An 18,941-nucleotide genomic window follows, 5' to 3' on the forward strand; every position below is an offset into this window, starting at 1 on the left:
CTCCCCCACGACTTACTTTTTCAGGCCATCAAAATTTCACATCACTGCCTTATGAAAAGTAAGTACACAATAAGTTAATTTGTATTGTCACCATGCAGTACAACTGTGGTAAAGAGCACATCCATTTTTAATCCGGTATGAATAATATATAAATATGTATACAGAGCGAGGGTCATAGGAAAGCAAGCGGTACATTGTTTACAGCAGAAGTAGTACAAAAAACAGAGATTATTCTCACTTGCAAAGATAACAATATCTGCAATTTGCTTGTAACTAAGGGGTGAAGGAAAATGTCCATTTCTCTTAAGTAACCTATCCATTAATTTTAGCTCAAAAACTTGTTGTGGGCAGCAGGCTCTTAAAATAACCCTCCCCAGATAAGTTGGCAATAAATTTATAACGCTTTATCTAGCAGTGGTTGGTAGGTTCTTTCTTAGCAAGCTATAGTTCATATATATTTTACCCACTGTGTAACTTCCAATAAAATGATGTGAAAGCCCTTCAAAAAAAAAAAAAAACAAAAACAAAAAAAACCCAGACTCTTCCTGATAGTTCAGGAGATAACACGTAATGCATTGCAGTTGTGGTAGGGAGATTCGGACTCTAGGTGGGCCACCGAGGGTCAAACCATGGTGCATCCCTCTCTGATGTAGATGGGGGACAATATATAGTTTGCAGCTGCAATAATGCTGCCGTGGAGCAAAGTTCTGAGAATCATAGAATGCTCTGTGTTGGAAGGGACCTTTCCAGGTCATCTAGTCCAACCCCACTGCAGGAGCAAGGACATCTTTGACTCGATCAGGTTGCTCAGAGCCCCATCCAACCAGGCCTTGAATGTTGGCAGGAATGGGGCTTCCGCTATCTCCCTGGGCAACCTGTGCTGGTGTTTCACCACCCTCATAGTCTGTGAATGCGCAGAGACTTCGTAATCCTGTGGATGGAAGCTGACAGTCTAAAGAAATTGAGCAGCAGAAAATAATAATGAAAAATAGCTACAAAGGCAACAACATGAGCTAGATTCAAAAGAACATTTTTAGACGGTGCAGATTTCCCCAGGAAGGGTGATCTTCTGCAGCACCTTCTGTCCTCAGAAAGTGATCTAAACCTTCCAGAGCAGACCTAGCAAAGGCAGCCGTGCTGAAAGGACCTAAGCTCATCATCTTCTCTAGTTCGGACCATAGCCCAGAGAGAAGGAGTGCGGGGGTGGGGGTGGTCAGGATGGAGAACTTTTCTGTGGGACCAGTATTTAGAAAAATCCCTCAACGGTTGAAGCTAGTCCACCTTTTTAAAAATACATGCTGCTTCATTAATTTAGGCTTTGAGAAAAGTTTGTTTCCTTTTGTTTCAAGTCTGTGATCTGATATGTTGCTTTGTGACACGTCGTGTCAGCCTGCATCAGTCGCATCGCGTTAGGTTTCATAACATGGCATGACTGATGCAGCCCAACATGGTGCATCAGCCAAACGGAGTCAGAAAATGCAGAGTTTCAGAAAGACACGGATCTCAAGGTCTGGGGCTTAGGACATTTGAAGCAAGGTCCTTGGATTTAAACAAAGCCATTGTCCATGAGTTGTTCAGGATTCAAACACTTCCCAAAACTGTTTTGCTTTGTCTTATCTTTAAAACTCAAAATGTATTATTGGAACACGTGAAACGTCAATGTCAACAAAGTGTCACTGGGTTACTTACTGCAATCCAAATGCTGCAAATAGTTACTAATCTATTAACTTTGATACAGATCCATTATTTAAGATCGGTACAAAGGAAAACACAAACAAGAGAGAGAGATGAATACTAAAGTCTTTTTCATTAAAAAAAATCATTTACGTGGTCAAGCCGCATTAATTCCTCACTTCTAAAAATATTTGATTGGCATTCAAATTCTATAAAAATTTCCACAAAGAAACATCTTATTTTTGTGATATTACAGGCACATATGTAGGGGCTTGCACTGAAATGCGAAAAATGGGCATTGGACTAGTCACATGAATAAGATCAGGAATTTATTCCAGATTGTTAAAAGTGTACTAATCACAGCAAAACCATGGCTTTCTCCCAAAGCAGCAAGAAAATGGTAATTTGAAAGAAAAATGCCAATAATACATCACACACAAGCCGTCTGTTGTCCCCACTACACCACTTTTTATTATATTGCATATGTGTACATATATACACACAGATACATGCACACAGACACACAAACACACGATTTAATGCATAAATTTAGGGAAAAGGCAGAAGAGCAATAAAATGATGAACAGAAAACAAATGCTGTGCAATGTACTATAAATTATAATTAAGTCCTGAATAAAATGTGTTTCTTAGATATGGCATTTGTTCCCTTAAAATGCAAAAATGGCCATGATTATCTGACAGAATGTTTTTCCTTAGATGGCCAATGGCTATAGCACTAACTGCAATGCAATACGGCAAACTCATTTCAGATTTCTTTGCCTGGTTTGAGAATATCCCCTCAGTGAAAATTGAAAATAACAGCAATTACCTCTTTAAAACAAATAAATTACTCCCTGACTAAGAAACATTCAAAAAGCCTCAAAGGTTTGAAATTCTTGGAGCCAAATCTCTTGAGTTGAGATGCTGGGCCCTGAAGAATTGGCCTTGGCCTCCTGGGCTGCTGCAGCAATCCCAAATGGCCAGGACCATCTCCAGCCATGGCCAGGACTCTAGCAGGACCTGCACCAGTGGCTTTAGATGGATGGTCACTGCCTCCTGCACCAAGATTTGACAGTTAGACTTTGTGATCTTAGAGGTCTTTTTCAACCTGAATGATTCTATGATTCTTCTACGAGATGCCCACAGTCCCACACCATTCCTAGTGGAACAGTTCATGGAATCACACATCTGCTGCAGCACAAAGCCAGCAAGCTGCATTCCAACCTTCAGTGAGCCCGGTGCTGCCTAGGAAGAGCTGGTTCAAATCTTGTTTCCTCATATTTGACGTACAACCATCTTTAAACAGATGATGTGTGTGCTGCCTCGGAAGCAAGAGCACACAATGATAACTGGAAGAAAGACTTTCTGAGCATCTCCAGTTCTCTGGCAGTGACCACTGGGCTCAGCTCATGGTGTCCTCAGCCCAACCAACTGCCTCAGAGTTGCAAGCATCTTGGTGAACGTTGCCATTTTAAAGTAACGCTATTACAGCGCAGTGCCAAGCGTTTGCAAAGGGAGAACTATTTTCATTTAAATCTTGGCTGGAACTATTTCCTTTTTTTTTTTTAATGTATAAATTTTCATAAATACATTTACTATCCACAGCAAACATCCTCAGCACTGTATGCATTACCCAGGAGGGCAGAATGGCTCTAAAGCAGCCATTTGGATCTGGAGCATAACAGTATGGATGGGAAAATGCTGAATAAATATATTTGTCCAATAGACAATAATGGCTCTGATCAAGCCATTCCACTTTATTGGTCTCAAAATATGCATTTTATGAAACTCCCCAAATACCAGACAGATTAAAGTACATCCAATCAGGTCCATATATGTAATAAAACTTTTTATAAAACAATTGAAAAGTATATGTTTATTTACACACAGGTCCAAGACCAACCAAGATGCTCTTCTGGGAAAATTACAATATTCTGTGAAGTTTATATGTTTATTACATTACAAAAAAAGGAAATTAAATTTTAAAAACTCTCTATTTCATGTTGACCAGGAAAAGCCATAAAACCAGAAAGCCTTGTGTGAGGCCTTTGTGATGATTTACTGTAGAAGCATACACAAAAGAAGGGTAAGTCTCTGCATTTTAGGAAGGCTTGGGAACACTTTCACCTACCAAAGCTAAGGCTTTGTGCTGTGTGTCACCCACGGGACACCTAAAGCTACGGCAGCCCCCTGACCACCCTCCATTCCAGCTGGAGAACAGAAAGACCTAATCTGCAACTAAGTTGGTCCAAGGTTTTTTACTCTAAAAAAATAATCTCCGTTTATTCAATCAAATGAAACCTTCAGATTTTTCCATCCATAATGTAATCCAAGGTGGAGTCTGCTCTTGATTTCATGTATTATACAGTGCTGGGTGTTTCTGAAGGGGTTATTTCAACTTGCTGAGGGGTGTACCAGAGGGTTTAATGATGGCAGGGAGGTCACTAATTTTCACACCCTAAATTTTCCTCTAAAAGCAAAAGAAGACAAAACCCCCATAAACCACCGCTGCTACGTCAAACAGCCAAGACTAAACCTGTGGGCACGGAGGCCAACAGGCACTCATGGTAGAGAGAAACAGGGAGAAAAGCCTACCACTGTCCTCCACGCCTATGCATTTCACTTGTTAAATAAATCAGCCACAAAATCACAGGAAACGCCACTAATTTAATACGTTACCTTTGCTATGTAGACCATGGAAATGATAACTCTTTGGAGAGAGACTGAGGAACTGGCTGGCTCTCTGCACGGCACTGAACACAAGTGAATACAAAAGGGCTGGAGAAGAGACTGCTGGTGAGAAGGTGATAAAGTAACCAGATTACTCAGCTCCAGACACTTATCTCAAGATTTGTTTCTTTTTCAGGAGGGCGAGCAACGTATGCAGGAACTTTGGATTTAGAAAGGAAACGGATCTTTTCTTGGAGAAAAAAGAAAAGCACCAGCAGAATAGCTGGCAAGGTCCTGCTAAACAAATTGTCAACATCATGTGCACCTTGTAAAACAAAACTTCAACAGCCAAAGGCTTTGCTTTCTAAGGAGCTGTGTATTTCGGAGCGCTGCCGGTGGGTGCGTCCACATGGCACAGAACTCCGTGCATGCCAGCTCACCCGACTGGGGTTTGACATGACAACATGAGTTACGAGCCCAGTGCCTCCACGGGCCCCAAACGAGGTTAGTGGGAATGCTGTCATTGATTGAGCTCGAAATGCCAGACTATCATTGTCCCATGCTTTGGGAAATTTAATTACATTTAATTTTTTGTATTTATTTACTTTGGTTTATACACATAAGCAGAGGACAGAGTTCTTATCAAGGGCACTGGGTACCCGTTGTAAAGAGCAGGCTGCCTCTGACTGAATTTATAATGACAATGGTTACGGCAATTTATAAATTCTTCAATCATAATCCCCTTCAGAATCCTAAACTCCCAACAGCTTGGCCAAAAATACAAACATTCCTCTCCAGCCATATCCCCTACTCGGGTGCCAGTTCTTGTTGTCCCAAAGCCAGTGCATCCCCTCACCTCACAGCCTCTCCACACATGAGGAGAGGGGAACCCCAGTCCAGGGAGTAAGTGGGTTACAGCCCTCTGACAGCCTCCGCCTTCTCTTCTGCTTTGGGGATCCAAGCAGATTGCAGCTAAGGAAACATAATTTGAAGGCAAGCGGCAGGCTTTTCTTTAATATTAACTAACCCTGACTTCTTCTGATCAAAATTACATGTTCAGAATCCCCCCTTTGCCTTTACTTACATATTGCAATTAATTGTTATGTCTATTCTCTCTTTTACTTGTTTTAATCACGTCAATAACATTACATTCCCATTCTAACCCCCTTGAGCAAAATATCTCAGTTTTCCTACCAGGTCATTCACAAGTTTTCTCTCTAACGTTCTGTCATATTTTTTAATTGTTTTAGTAAATATTTATTATTTCAGGGAGCATTTAGGACTTCTGGAATGAAGCTCTATTTGAATTTAATGTACCTCTGATTTCCCAGAATAAATGCCATACTGGTGGCACTGGGATTTTAGTAAAGAGAAATGCAATTCAAAGATGCTAATAGGAAAGGCCTTGTCGGTGATGATATTCTGCTACCAAATATCCTTCATGCCGCCTAGCAATTCATAAATACAATAGCATTTTCTCTTTCACTCTGGGCAACTGTCTTGAGCTTATTTATTTTATTTGGTGGAATGGAATTTAAAAAATCCCATACTCAGCTTTCTAAATGCCCACATTTCAATGTGTCATATCCTCAGCTGCTGCTGAGCAGGGCAGCCATGCAGCTGGCATCCCACGAAGACATGTTCCTCTAACGCAGCCCAGCAAGGATCAGGGGGCTCCCCATCAGCCAACTCAAACCATTCCATGATTCTATGACAGCACCTAAATGGGAAGGGATGGAATTATGCACCTGCTATAACGTTTGCTGAAGTGGTACCCTAAGCTAGGAGAATTGTCTTCTACATGTATGACGTCACTTAGGCTAAGCATATTCTCCCTTCACTTCAGTTGTTGCTTCATTATGTAACTGGGGCAATTTTGATGGTGTTTCATCACATTATAACCTCCCGTGTCCCTCATGATTCTCTACATACAGCAGCACGTTGGTAAAGAGACTGAGGGAAACCAAAACACTTTAAGTAAATAAATATCCAGCGCACCAACAGAGAATATTTCAAATTATCCATGAGTATCTCACAACCCTGCAAATCATTCCACTAAACCACTACTACTATCATTATATAGGATTTTATGAGTGGAGTTTGCAGAACAGCTCCTTATTGGCAATGCAGCAGCATTAGGTACCATCCCAGTGCCAGATCAGCCCGGGCGCAGCCGGAGCGGAGACTCGCCACAACACACCTCACATCAGCAGGTGTACGTGTAGCTAATGGCTCTAAAAATATACTCATTTCTACCATATCCCATTCAACAAATCAGGAGCTCAAACAGCAAAAATTAAAAGACTGCAAAGAGTAAATGGAGCATTAACTTTGCGGGACCTCTCCCTCTGGAAAGGGCCGCTGACGTTGTCACAAAAAAAGTGTCTTTTTTATTAAATCGCAAAGGATATGCTTCCTCCCCTTCTCCTTTTCTTTGCTATAAAAGGCTCTCTAAAATGAAAGGTGTCAGACTTTGCTTTTTCTTCTTGGCATGATCCAGAATGTATGGCTGAGGAATGACAGATGTCTGCAACCAGCTGCAATGAAGCATGCTAAAGTTTCAGTCTAATCCACTTATTTCACTGCAGTCACGTAAACCAAAACAAATGGGCAGTGCCTTACATTATAAAAACACAGCAGCATTACTTTGTTGCATAATGTAGCTGATACGCCATCTTTTTATCATTTTTCCTACTGCAGAAAGAATTCACCTCTTTATTAAAAACAGCCCCGGAAAGTTCTCCCGTTCTGCTTGCCTCTATTTTTTTCTTTTAGTGTCACAGCAGTCTCGCGGTGCCCCGTGCATCACTCAATCCACCGCTATTATAAAAACACCATGATATTTTTCTAGGGAAGACTGCTTTTGTTTCTCAAAGCCTGATCTCATTCAAAACCCACACAGGGCCTGATTCTGTTCCTTCATCCTCAGTATGAGCCCAGGGGCTCGGACAAGTCCGCACCTCCCCAAATGAGGTCAGGATCGGACCCGCCATCAAATCGGTACAATTTTCACCACCGGTCACTTATCTTTAAGAGATAAAAACCTCCCATGTTTCTGCTTCTTACTGATCAGACTGGAAATGTCAGTGGAAACGCAACTAATAACTTTAATCTATCAGGCTAACCTCATCCAACCCCCCGGTTTAATGAGGAGGAAGCTCCTGTGCCGAAGCGCTTCCCGAGGCTCCTGGAAGCCCCCCCGTTTCGCTCTGCCAGAGGGATGTAACCTAAGTGAACATGGCACCGCTTCCTGGGAAGGGAGACCCTGCCTCACATCACCATGTAGTGCAGCAACCTTTTGAACCCTCCCTCCTTTAATCCGTGTACGGAGAGGGAATGGATGAGGAGTCATGTGGCTCCCTCCCCGCCAGCCGTTCCAACAGCTGGGAAGCACTCTTTCAGCGCGATTCATAAAAAAAGATGTGTTGGATTTCGCCGATGGCAGAATGGCGTACGATTTCTGGCCCTTCAGGCTAAAACAATAAATGCAAAGAGGAAAATTTGAGATTTCCCCCCTTAAACTTCCCACAACAACCTCAGCAAAACCACATGACTTGTCTTGTACAATCTCCCTGGTGTTTTCAGTGCTACTTTGGCAGGAAATCAGAATTACTGTTATATAAATTCCATCTGATGCCAGAGCTACCATCTGTGAGTAAAACTGCTTCACCTACGTCTGCCGGCAAAGCCACTCTCCCAGAGACAAGGGAGAAGGGGGGGAAAAAAATTTGATTAATTTGCAGAATGCTTGTGATTTGCTCATATATTATTATAACTGCTCATCAGCACATGACAAATTCCCAGCACTCCGCACAGGAACCCGTTCGGTTTCAGCAGTTTTTTGCGTCGGCACCTGACAGACTGCAGAGCCACTAATGACTTTCAGATGCTTACAAACAGTAATTCTATCTTCAGAATAAAAAGAAAAATCCGTAGGAAGAAAAGAGTGGAGTTAGTCTATTCCATTTCCTTCCTGGATATCAACATGATTTAACTCTTCGGGGCAGCAGCGGTTCCAGGATCACAACACGGCTGCTCCTCGCCTGTAAAAGACAAAGACTGCCAATCTCAGGGGGAAAGGTGGAAGCGAAACCCAGGCTCCAAAGGCTTTCGCTGCACCAGCTCTACAGAGAGGCAGACACAAAGCAGGTAGCCTAGGAGAGGCGTACCTTACCCTGCAGTATAGAAACAAAACGTACGGTCTCCCCAATTCCGTATTATTTTCCTATTTTAATACTTCTGATAACCTTTTGCATTTTCAGGGAACACATCTGCTTCCTAACTGCAGCTGAAATGTTTCCCCCCTCCTTTAAAACTATGATTATGCTTTCTAAAGCACTGTCTGTGTGCTTGATTGCCTGGTTTAGATTAGAGATTTTAGCAAGGAAACAAAGACTTCAGAGTGCACATCAGTCCTGCATATGAGAAACCACAGAAGGAATAAGCAATAAAATGTGATGCACCATCTGTCCACAAACAATAACCTGGATGTTCTGAAGGCTTACAAATTATTTAGCACACAACCTCACCGAATTATAGGACCCTTAAATAGAGCGATAGACGGGGAACGAGAACCTCTTTGATGTCCTTTTGTAGTTTTTGCTATTTTTGCTCCCAACTCAGCCCCCAATTGATTGCAAACAGTCGAGATATTTCTCAATGACTGTTGGAGCAAGTTGATTTTTATTAAGGAGCTCTCCATAGAATATTTTGCCACAGATTTGAACAGTGGGGTACGCGCTGCCTCGCCGGCCCTCGCCTGCTGCAAACAGATTGTTAATCAAAAGACAGTCTAAAAGAAGAGTCAGTTGGGAAATTCAGTCCTGAGGGCAAAACGCTGCCCTCGGTTCTCATGCGCAGCTCCCACTGGCTGCCACGGGAGCACTCAGTGAGGAATCTGACTTTATTAAGTACCAGAAGGTTTCTGACTGGACTCTGTGGAACAAATATCGAACAAAGAATCCCGTTTGCTTTTTTCTTTTTTTTTTTTCTTTTCCCCCAAAATTGTTTCCTGCTCCAATTTTTTTTTTTTAAAGAGGATATTTTTGTAGTTCTCACACTGAAGCAGAGTGATCTTGCACGCAAACTGCAGTAGGGACAGAGCTCACTTCAAGTGCTGCAAACTGGAGCACGCCAAAGCTACTGGATCCCAAGACAAGCCCAGCATCTCTCAGCAATGTGCACATATACCAAAACCAGGACATTCAGAGACCGTTGCTTAGGATTGAAAGGCTTGGGTCACCATATTTAACTTTGAGATCATATTGAATGAAAAAGAAAAAAACAAACATAACATTTACCTTTTTTTCTTTAATATGCAGTGAATTGCAGAATTTTTGGATCTGTTGTTTCACTCAACCCTGTCTGTACATTATAAACACATGAGTTTTTAGTGAACACTAACATTTGTTTTTTTCCAACCGAAGCATCCCTCTACATCCACACTCCAAAATAAATCAGTATCCCTAAAAGCCACCCGCTTCTTTTTAAAAAGGAAAAGATTTGCTACCATTTTTTACCAACCTTCCCTTAATATTTCTTTTGCTTTGGTTTCCATAGATTTATTTCTGCAGATTTTCCCCTCTACGCTTCTCCCATGCCGGTTATCAGCTAACAAACACCCCGATCCTCCTACCCAAGGTCTTCCTAGTGCTTTACTTTATCATCTAGATGGCAGATCAAAATTCAAATAAAAATAGATGTTAGAAGACATAGGATTTTTTTTATCATATTCTCTTTGACAAACAGGGGCCAAGAGGGAGGTAACTGTATAATTAACTTTAGATGTGCCTAATGTAACTCCATTATCATTGATGAGTCTTATGGAGAGACACTGAGAGGGAAATGTGCCTTCTAGAGTTTCATTGTGGAGCCAGCTCTATTAAAGAATATTTCAGTATTTAGGGCCTGATTCAGCAAGCCGCTGAAGGTTATGCATCACGTAAAGTCTGTAAGTCATCCCGCAGACTTGTGTGGGAATGCAAATGTGCTTGCACAACACAGGGCGTACGCACTGTCCGAGCTGGGGCCTTGGAGCCTAACCCTTACTTACAAAGATTCTTAAAAGAGACATGAAAACTGGCCTGGGGCTAAAAGCTGGCACATTTCATTGTTTCATTGGGAACCCACGCTCCTTTTGTATTTATTTTTGTGTTTATTTTTATGCCGGTGTGACGGGGGTGGAGGGCCCCGAGGACGCGGGCTGTGCAAGGGGCCACCAGCCCATCCCCTGCTGAGGTGCACAGAGCACCTGGTGCTACTGAGGATTTTACTTCAAATAAAATTGTAAAAGTCTAAGACACTGAAGTGCCCACAGGCAATGGGACACAAGGGGTCCATTTAGGGTGTCTGGCCAATTTTTGGGATGATTTAGAGTGAAAGTGACCCACACCTATGTCTGAAGAACTTAGGCCAAATGCGGTCAAGCAGCAGAGCAGCAAACGTTCCTGCCATCAGAACCCAGCACACCGGAGCCTCGCTCCAAACCCCACTGCCTACGGGAGAACCACTCAATCTCACATAAGCTTCATTGACTTCCATCGTCTTCCAGACAGAAGGTTTATTTATATGAAATCAATGGCAAGCTCCAAGCTTTCAGGCAAACTGATACCCACTTGGGTGTCTCTGTGTATAAACCAAAACCATTTTGCAACAAAACTAACGTATACGGTGGTCAGAAGGGGGGCAAAATATTTGCCTTCTGGAGAAGCCATGCAATTTCTCCAATTTCAACAAATAATCCGAGCCAGGTAACTCTTCTCTATCTTCCATTATGCTAATCAGAACAGAGAGGTCTATAAAGGTACTTAGAGAGACAACTAAAAAAAATTAATCTGTGGTTTAACTTAAAGGTCAACTCAATGCATATTGAGAAGTCAACTGAAATTCTGCCATTAAATGTAATCACTCCTTCAAGGGTGGTAAATACTGCATGGAAATACCCATCAGGAGCCAAACTGGGATCTCAGACAAGCGTGTGACTGGAGCTGCACATGGACGTTGGAGAGCAGGGCTGACGCTGCATACAGAGCCCTTCCAGGGTATCAAGAATCTGGCCACTGGAAAAGCTCTTTTAAATTCCATACAGATGTGATTAATAGCATGAGATTTAAAAAATAATAATAATGAAATAAATTCTAGCTTTCTTTTTGGACTTTTCCCAACTTTCTGGCTTCCTGCTTTCAAGCGTTTCCTGTAACTCTAAAGGCTAGAGAGCTACTTTCTTATAAGCAGAAAGGAGGGAGATCTCCTATAACCATGTGGCTACTACAGGGAGAGCCTTTCGGAACTAGGAACCTGCCCCAGCCATCATGTTAAAATCAGGAAAAGTGAGGACAACCATAGGACCTTGAGCCCCGCTCTGGCTTCTTTGGCAGGCATCCGTCCCGAGCTGTTATTCTACACACAATTGTTCACAACTCCAAACTGTTCCTTAATAGAAAGAAGTTAGTTTAGTAAGGTTTAACTAGCACTGTATGCATACATAAACTCACTCTCTAGATTTTAATACATGGAAGATGCACTGCAGGCGGCATCTCCTGAAATCACACCAAGGCTTGGAGTACCAGGGCAGGAGGGGGAAGGCACAAAGGTCAGATTTAAATCCTGAAGGTAGCATAAAAAATTCAGGCAGAACTCTTTGCCTGTATTTTCATGCACCATGTCCCCTGCCAGTGTCACCGTGGGCTCCGGGATTCATAATCCACTGTGCTATTCTTTAAAATAGTTTGATTTTATTTATTAACTGTGCTTTCCTATTTCCATGAGATATAGACATCGACAGTGAATAGACCTTTTCTAATTGAACTGATAGCTTGAAAGTGAACATGTCCTTGAATTTACACTGAAAGATAGACAGTGATTATTTATAATAAGGGATTTAGTCAACTGCCTTTCCATTTGTACAGCGAGGACTTTATCAACAGACCATGTTTAGGTAAATAGTGCCAAATAAGATAAATTCTGTATTAAAGGACGAATGTCTCGCAGTGTCAGATGTACAAGGAAGAGACATTTGGCTGATGATATGTCCTGTAAGTATAAAAGAGAGTATTAAGATAACACTTTATGCTAGCATTAATACATCAAAGTTCTGGACTGACCTGTTTCATCCAAAGTGAAAGCGAGGATGCTCTTAATTCCTATCTAAGATTAATTTAATTCAGAAGGCATTCAGCCTTATGTCCTGTTTTGCAGCTTTATAAGAATTGCTGGATTTGCAAAAACAGCACGGCTCTACGTCCGCTAATAAACGGTCTGTGTGTGTCTAGCCAGAGTTGAAGCTTTTCTTTAGAAACACACACGCACACACACACAACTCTGGCTCTGTGAGCTTGCTTTGCCCACAATATTAGAGCTCAGCTATCTCCTTGCTGAAGGGCCTATTTGTCTGCTTTAAGTGAAATCACTCAATTCTCAAAAGTCAGTGGAGGACTTTGGAAGAGGGAGGGCTGGGAGAGGCCACTCCAAATAAGTTCCATTAATCAAAAGACACAGTCTAATGTAACTAATATTTTACAATTAGAGAAGACAAGATGGAACTAAAAGCCATCTATCTCTCTTACACCACATGATCATCGATTCATAATCAGAAGACTGAGAGTCGCACAAAGATGCATTTACAGGGCTGGGGGAGGGGGCTTGGTCGGAGCCAGGGATAATGAACACGATGAGAAGGAGCGGCGCTGAAGGCTGGGGAGAGATGACAGAGTGGTTCAATGGTGACGGATGACACGAAGATGAGTACTGATACCTGACAGGCAGCGAATGATGACTGCAGTCCTTTCCCACCATTATGATCCTCAATTATCTTGGTAAGGACTAAGGTGGGGGGGGGGGGGGGAAGCAGCCGAAGTGGCTCAGCCCATCCGTTTATTTATAAGCTGGGATAATGCTGGAGTGTGCCAGGCTGCTGGGAAAGGCCACCTTTTCACAATTTGATCAGCACTTTATAGGAGCTGTAGTTTTCATTGTCAGCGCTCATGGGCACAAGGGGAAATGGGTAAAATACAGTACTTGTCCATCTGGTTTGTAATAAAATTCTTAAATCTTCAAAGGGAGTTATTTTTTTTCTTTCACTGCCACCTTCAGGAAAAAAACCAAAACCCCCGGCTAAAAAAAAAACAAAAAAAGGATAGAGAAAACTCACTTTGTATTTGCACATTGAATTAGCGGGCTGCAGCCTACACTCCCGAAATTACAGGCACAGCCTTATCCAAACGGATAATACACGGTGGGGAACCAGCCAGCATGAGCGAGAGGCTGAAGCTGGGAGAGCACAGGAGCAAAGCGAAGGGGAACTTTTAAAGATTCTTCGTTGATTTAGGGAATTATTAATAAAAAGGGAAGAAAGTTCGCTTGAGACTGCTTTGTAGTTGCAGAAGATGCCACAGGCTAGCATTTCTGTACCAAAGAATATGCCGTTCTGCTACATTATTTATTTTTAAAGGCACAGATCTCCCAGCTATGTTGGAACCATTGCTTTTGAGAAAAAGAAAAACAAATTAAGATTAATGTTCTACACAGCTCCCGATAGCAGTAAATATTTGATCAGAACAATTCACATTTAAATGTTGACATACTAAAAATCATATTTTGGAGGAAATACTTCTTCTTCCCGCTTTAACTATAACTTTCCTTTCCTGTTCCCTTCCCACCTTGCCCTCCTGGAGAAACAAAGTCACGCAGCATAGCACCACATTTCTCATCCGTGGAATAAAAATGAACAAAACCAGGTCAAAGCCAGCTCTGCTTTTTCTTTTCTTTAAGAAACAAAAATATCACGTGTGCTGTAGAGGTGGCACACGCTCTGCAGTTTTTCCTGCCTTTTCCCTCTTGCAGTTCCATCCAGAGGAGGAGGTGGCTTGGTTTGGTGACCCAGGGGCAGCCCCCGAGCTACAGCAGCGCAGTCGGCACCGGTACAGAGCCCCACGCCCCGCTGGGACAGGGCACAGACCACAGCAAAGGGGCCACGCTGCACACTCTGGGGTGGCGACACACTAATTCACCACGGGAATGGGCTCATAGGTCTGTCTGCAGCACAAATCACCCAGGACATGGTGAAAGCAGCAAGGAGCGATCTGCAGCACCAGCTCCCGCATGCACAAGTGGGCACGAAGAACTAGATAGGCAACATGAGCCCTGCTAATGCTTCGAGCAGCTTAAATACCAACGCACCAGGCTCCACCTGACTCTGTGTAAAAGCTTCTAGATACTTTTCTCGGCTCCAGGACTGTCAGCACAAGTCTATCAGTGTAGACCCATATGCCCATCAGAAATGAGACACCTTGTGTGGTGGAAGGAAACCAGCCTGAGTCACACCAGTCCCTGTCGGCCAAGTGGCCTGTGGTAAAAAGCCTTAAAAGCATTAAAGTTCAGCAACTGCCTCTCATTGCAAAGACATTTAGGGTGGAGAAGGTCTAAATTTTAGACATATATTTATTAAATAATATAACAGATGGTGGGAAAAAATAATAGTGAGAATTAGCCTAAATATACAGCGAACGCTGACATTGGTAAGAGCTGCCTCAAAGCCCCGAGTGTACATCAGACTGCCTGGACAGAACAGGCACCAGCAGAGGAGAGAGATCCCAGTTTGCAAGCTCGATGCCAAGGGAAGTGAGGATCTATCAGGCCAGGGGTCCACAGGGCTCCATGGGGTGATGAGCAGGGTGTCCCCAACAAAGAGAAAGTGTATTACGTGATCTTTTATGAAGTGGTTTTTTAATTTTGATGGCTTCCACCCTTACTTTTGCATGGAGAACACACACAGTAGACTAAATTTGAAAGGAATGCATGGAACGAACCCCACTCGTACAAGAAGTGCAACACCCAACTGACAGACACCGTATGCACAGTAAGAAGCCTTGCTGGTACAAGATCGTAAATATTCCGAAAAGCATTTCCCAGATTTCCATTTAGGAATCCTAATTACAAACAAACGACCTTAACTTGCCCACTTCATACATTTGAGGTTTAAGACAGGTTGAATCCATAATCATCACCCTAATTAGCCCAAATAAAAGCTCCAGATGTGTTTGGTTCCAATGTAGGGTCTTAATAGCAACTGATCGAATATTGTACAGCTACAACTGCTTAGTATAAATAACATCTCCTCCAAAGCCATGACACTTGACATGTTGTACAACAGGCTTTGTCGGGGGTTTTGCAAGGGCAGGTGCTTCACTCGTGCACAAGTTGGACCCATCTCCCTGTAACGTTCTTGCAGCATCTGGGGCAAAACAATGCGACTGCCATCAGTGGATTCACGACTGTATAAAATTGGACTATCACGGTGATTAATTGGGCTAACTTAATCTGTACATGCAAATTAAGTAATTGCACACACAAGTATCTAATTTAGCATGTGCATGCAATAGTTTAATTTGCACATATGATCATACTTGTTGGGTAAATGAGGTACACAATTATGAACTACTTTTTCTGCCCCTCTCTGCATGTGTAAATTCTCTGAAAGAAATAATTCTCATTATTTATATGAAATGCAAAGAAAGAAATGGTTCTTGGTCTGCTGGTATCACTTGTGTTTTCCAGCTGGCTATCAGGATGAACTACGAATACGTACAAACCAGGCAAAAAAACTAATGGAAAGGATAAAAAAGGGAAAGAAAAAAAAAAGGAAAAAAACCCCATAACAATCTTACAACTAAGATGTGGTTGTTTTTCGCTGGACTACAATCCCAGCAAGCGAGATCCTCAGAACTTTGCTGGAGTGGGTGCTGTGAGACTGAAGCTTTGCGCGGAATTTTGAGAACTCTTCAGGAAACAGTCTGATCAGTTTTACAGCAAAGGCTTTAGTTACCCACAGGACGTTAAATTCTGTTATTAACAGAACCCGGGGGCCGGTGGGGCGGCTGCGTCCCGCACCGGGACGAACCGGAGCTGCCCTCCCGGCTCCCCACGGCTCCCAGACGGCGGCGAGGGACCGGGAAGCCCCGCGGGCCGCGGCGACGGCTCCTCCAGAAGGACCCGCGGCCCCGGCGGCCGGGCGGCTCCCGGCGGTCTGCAGCGACCCCGGCCGGCGCGGCGCGGAGCCGCACGGGGGGCGGGGGGGGGGGCGAGTGGGGGGCGGCTCCCCCGGCCCCACGCGGCCCTCGGGAGGCTTCGCAGGCGGCGCCGCGGCCGGGGAGGCTCCGCTCCGCACCGAGGAGCCGGGAACCCTTGTGCGGCGAGCTGGCTGCCTGGGGGAACCCGCCTGGTTCGGGTTATTCATGGGATCATCAGGTTGGAAGAGACCCACCGGATCACCGAGTCCAACCATCCCCATCAATCACTAACCCATGTCCCTCAGCACCTCGTCCACCCGTCCCTTAAACCCCTCCAGGGAAGGGGACTCAACCCCCTCCCTGGGCAGCCTGTTCCAGTGCCCAATGACCCTTTCCGTGAAAAATTTTTTCCTGATGTCCAGCCTAAATCTCCCCTGATGGAGCTTGAGGCCATTCCCTCTCGTCCTGTCCCCTGTCACTTGGGAGAAGAGCCCAGCTCCCTCCTCTCCACAACCTCCTTTCAGGGAGTTGTAGAGAGCAATGAGGTCTCCCCTCAGCCTCCTCTTCTCCAGGCTAAACACCCCCAGCTCTCTCAGCCGCTCCTTTTGTTCTCCAGCCCCTTCACCAGCTTCGTTGCTCTTCTCTGGACTCGCTCCAGAGCCTCAACATCCTTCTTGTGGTGAGGGGCCCACAACTGACCCCAGGATTCGAGGAGCGGTCTCCCCAGCGCCGAGTCCAGAGGGAGAAGAACCTCCCTGGCCCTGCTGGCCACCCGTTTCTGTGTGAAGATAAAGCCGGGCGAGAGAAGGTCAGCCAGGCAGGATTGAGTCTCGCACCTCGCCAGCGGGTCAAGCGCGGCCCGAGCCCCGGGGTGTCCCCGCAGCTGTGGGCTGCAAGCAGAGCTTTGCTCTCACTCCATCCCTCAAGCTGCCTCAGCAGGGTCCTGAGGACCCGCACCAGCCCCTGCTTCACGACTGATTAAAATTCTAGTTCCTCAACAGGCATCGGAAACTTAAAAAAATCAGATATTTAACAATAAAAAGAGGACAGCGTGTTCCTTTCTGCGTGCATATGAGGCAGGATGAGCGGAAGGGTGCTGGTCCTCTTCCAGCTCGCAGCAGTGAGAATGAGATCTGGTTTTGCCTCAAAGTTGTCTGTAGCATCAAAACTTTTCTGTGGTCTTGGGACTGACGCAAGACCAACTCTTGGCCTTAGTAATATTCAACAAAAACGCTTCTTAAATTAAACAGGGAGCTGTTCTTTCATCCTATAAAGGAGGGACTTTGCTACAGCAAAAATAACTTGGTGAAAAGAAAAGAGACAAACGAGGGGAAAGGTAGGATTAGAATCAAACAGAAAAAAAAAAAAAAGAAAAAAAATCACATCACTAATTGACTCAATTCCTGGATTATAAAGCCAGGAGGCACCACTGAGATCACTCCTCCTGACCTCCAAGCTTACAGAGTCTAGAGGACTTCCCAGAATTAATCTGCACTTTGAGCCCAAGAGCTGTGGCTGAACTAGACCGTAACTTCCAGAAAGACACCATGTCTTCATGTTATAGAACCAAAGACGAGAATCCACTGCAATCCTCATTACTCTGTGCAAAGGGCTGATGATGTAGCAGGCTGAACTCTTTGCTCTCAAATGGCTCTTCAACATAAAGTCTGTGCTCCAAATGCTTGTTAAACTCAACTCCTTGCATAAACTAACATTCAACCCTGAGACCTCTCAACTCCCAGGCACACTTTCTGTCTTTGAGCATCCTCACAGCTCTTCTCTGAACCCTTCCAACCCTGTGGATTTCGGCAAGGCCAACGCTAGACCTGGAAGTGGTGATCACACCGTTGTGAGCTGCACGGACAGCCCCAGCTTCAGCAAGATCTGGTAGCAGTAAACTTCGAAGTGGTTTTAGAAAAGAGTTGGAGTCATTATTGATATTCTACAAAGTGGGTATACGAAGCACCCAAATTACACCGTAAGGTGGTAGTGGAATCAGAAGCAAGACCTGAGACTCTGGAGTGTAAAGCAGCACCAAGTCCACCAGCCAAATTTCCAGTCTAAGACCTCCCTACTTGACGGGCAATTTAAAATCCATTCAATATGCACCATATATTAATGTCCCAGCGTTCATTTGGAATCACTCATTAATTTGGAACTGGCTCACTTGCAGTAATCAAAATGTCACACTGCAGAGAGACAAAACCCATGCAGAAGTTTAGCACCCCAACCTCACCAATTTTACCAAATCAGCTTGCAGTCCTGTCAAAAAATCAGATTAAATTTGACAAGATTTGTTTTCACAAACATCTATTGATCGGCATTAATTATGTTTTCCACCATTAATTCTTTATGAAATGAGTCTGAGCTAATCTATTTCATTATTTTCCCCAGACAGAAGGAAGTCTGGTAATTATTTAGGTCACAAGATTGCCTTACTTCCAGCTTTTGGAAAGTTCATCATCCAAAACTTAATAAAAGCCACACGTAATGAAGTCTCTCCTTCTGTCTATTTATTAAAATCCTGTGACTGTTAACATGTTCCTGTGTTTCCTAAAGGCCCAGCTACTGTGTCGCCCCAGAAGAGCCCAC

At 43.8% G+C, this 18,941-nt stretch overlaps 1 protein-coding gene across 3 annotated transcripts in view; it reads right to left on the reverse strand.

The window, feature by feature from the left end:
- ZNF536 (zinc finger protein 536) overlaps positions 1 to 18,941 on the reverse strand; it is a 273,010-nt gene that overhangs the window by 6,155 nt on the left and 247,914 nt on the right. The window lies entirely within an intron of this gene.

The sequence above is a fragment of the Phaenicophaeus curvirostris genome, chromosome 14, assembly GCF_032191515.1.
Source record: "Phaenicophaeus curvirostris isolate KB17595 chromosome 14, BPBGC_Pcur_1.0, whole genome shotgun sequence".
NCBI lineage: Eukaryota > Metazoa > Chordata > Aves > Cuculiformes > Cuculidae > Phaenicophaeus > Phaenicophaeus curvirostris.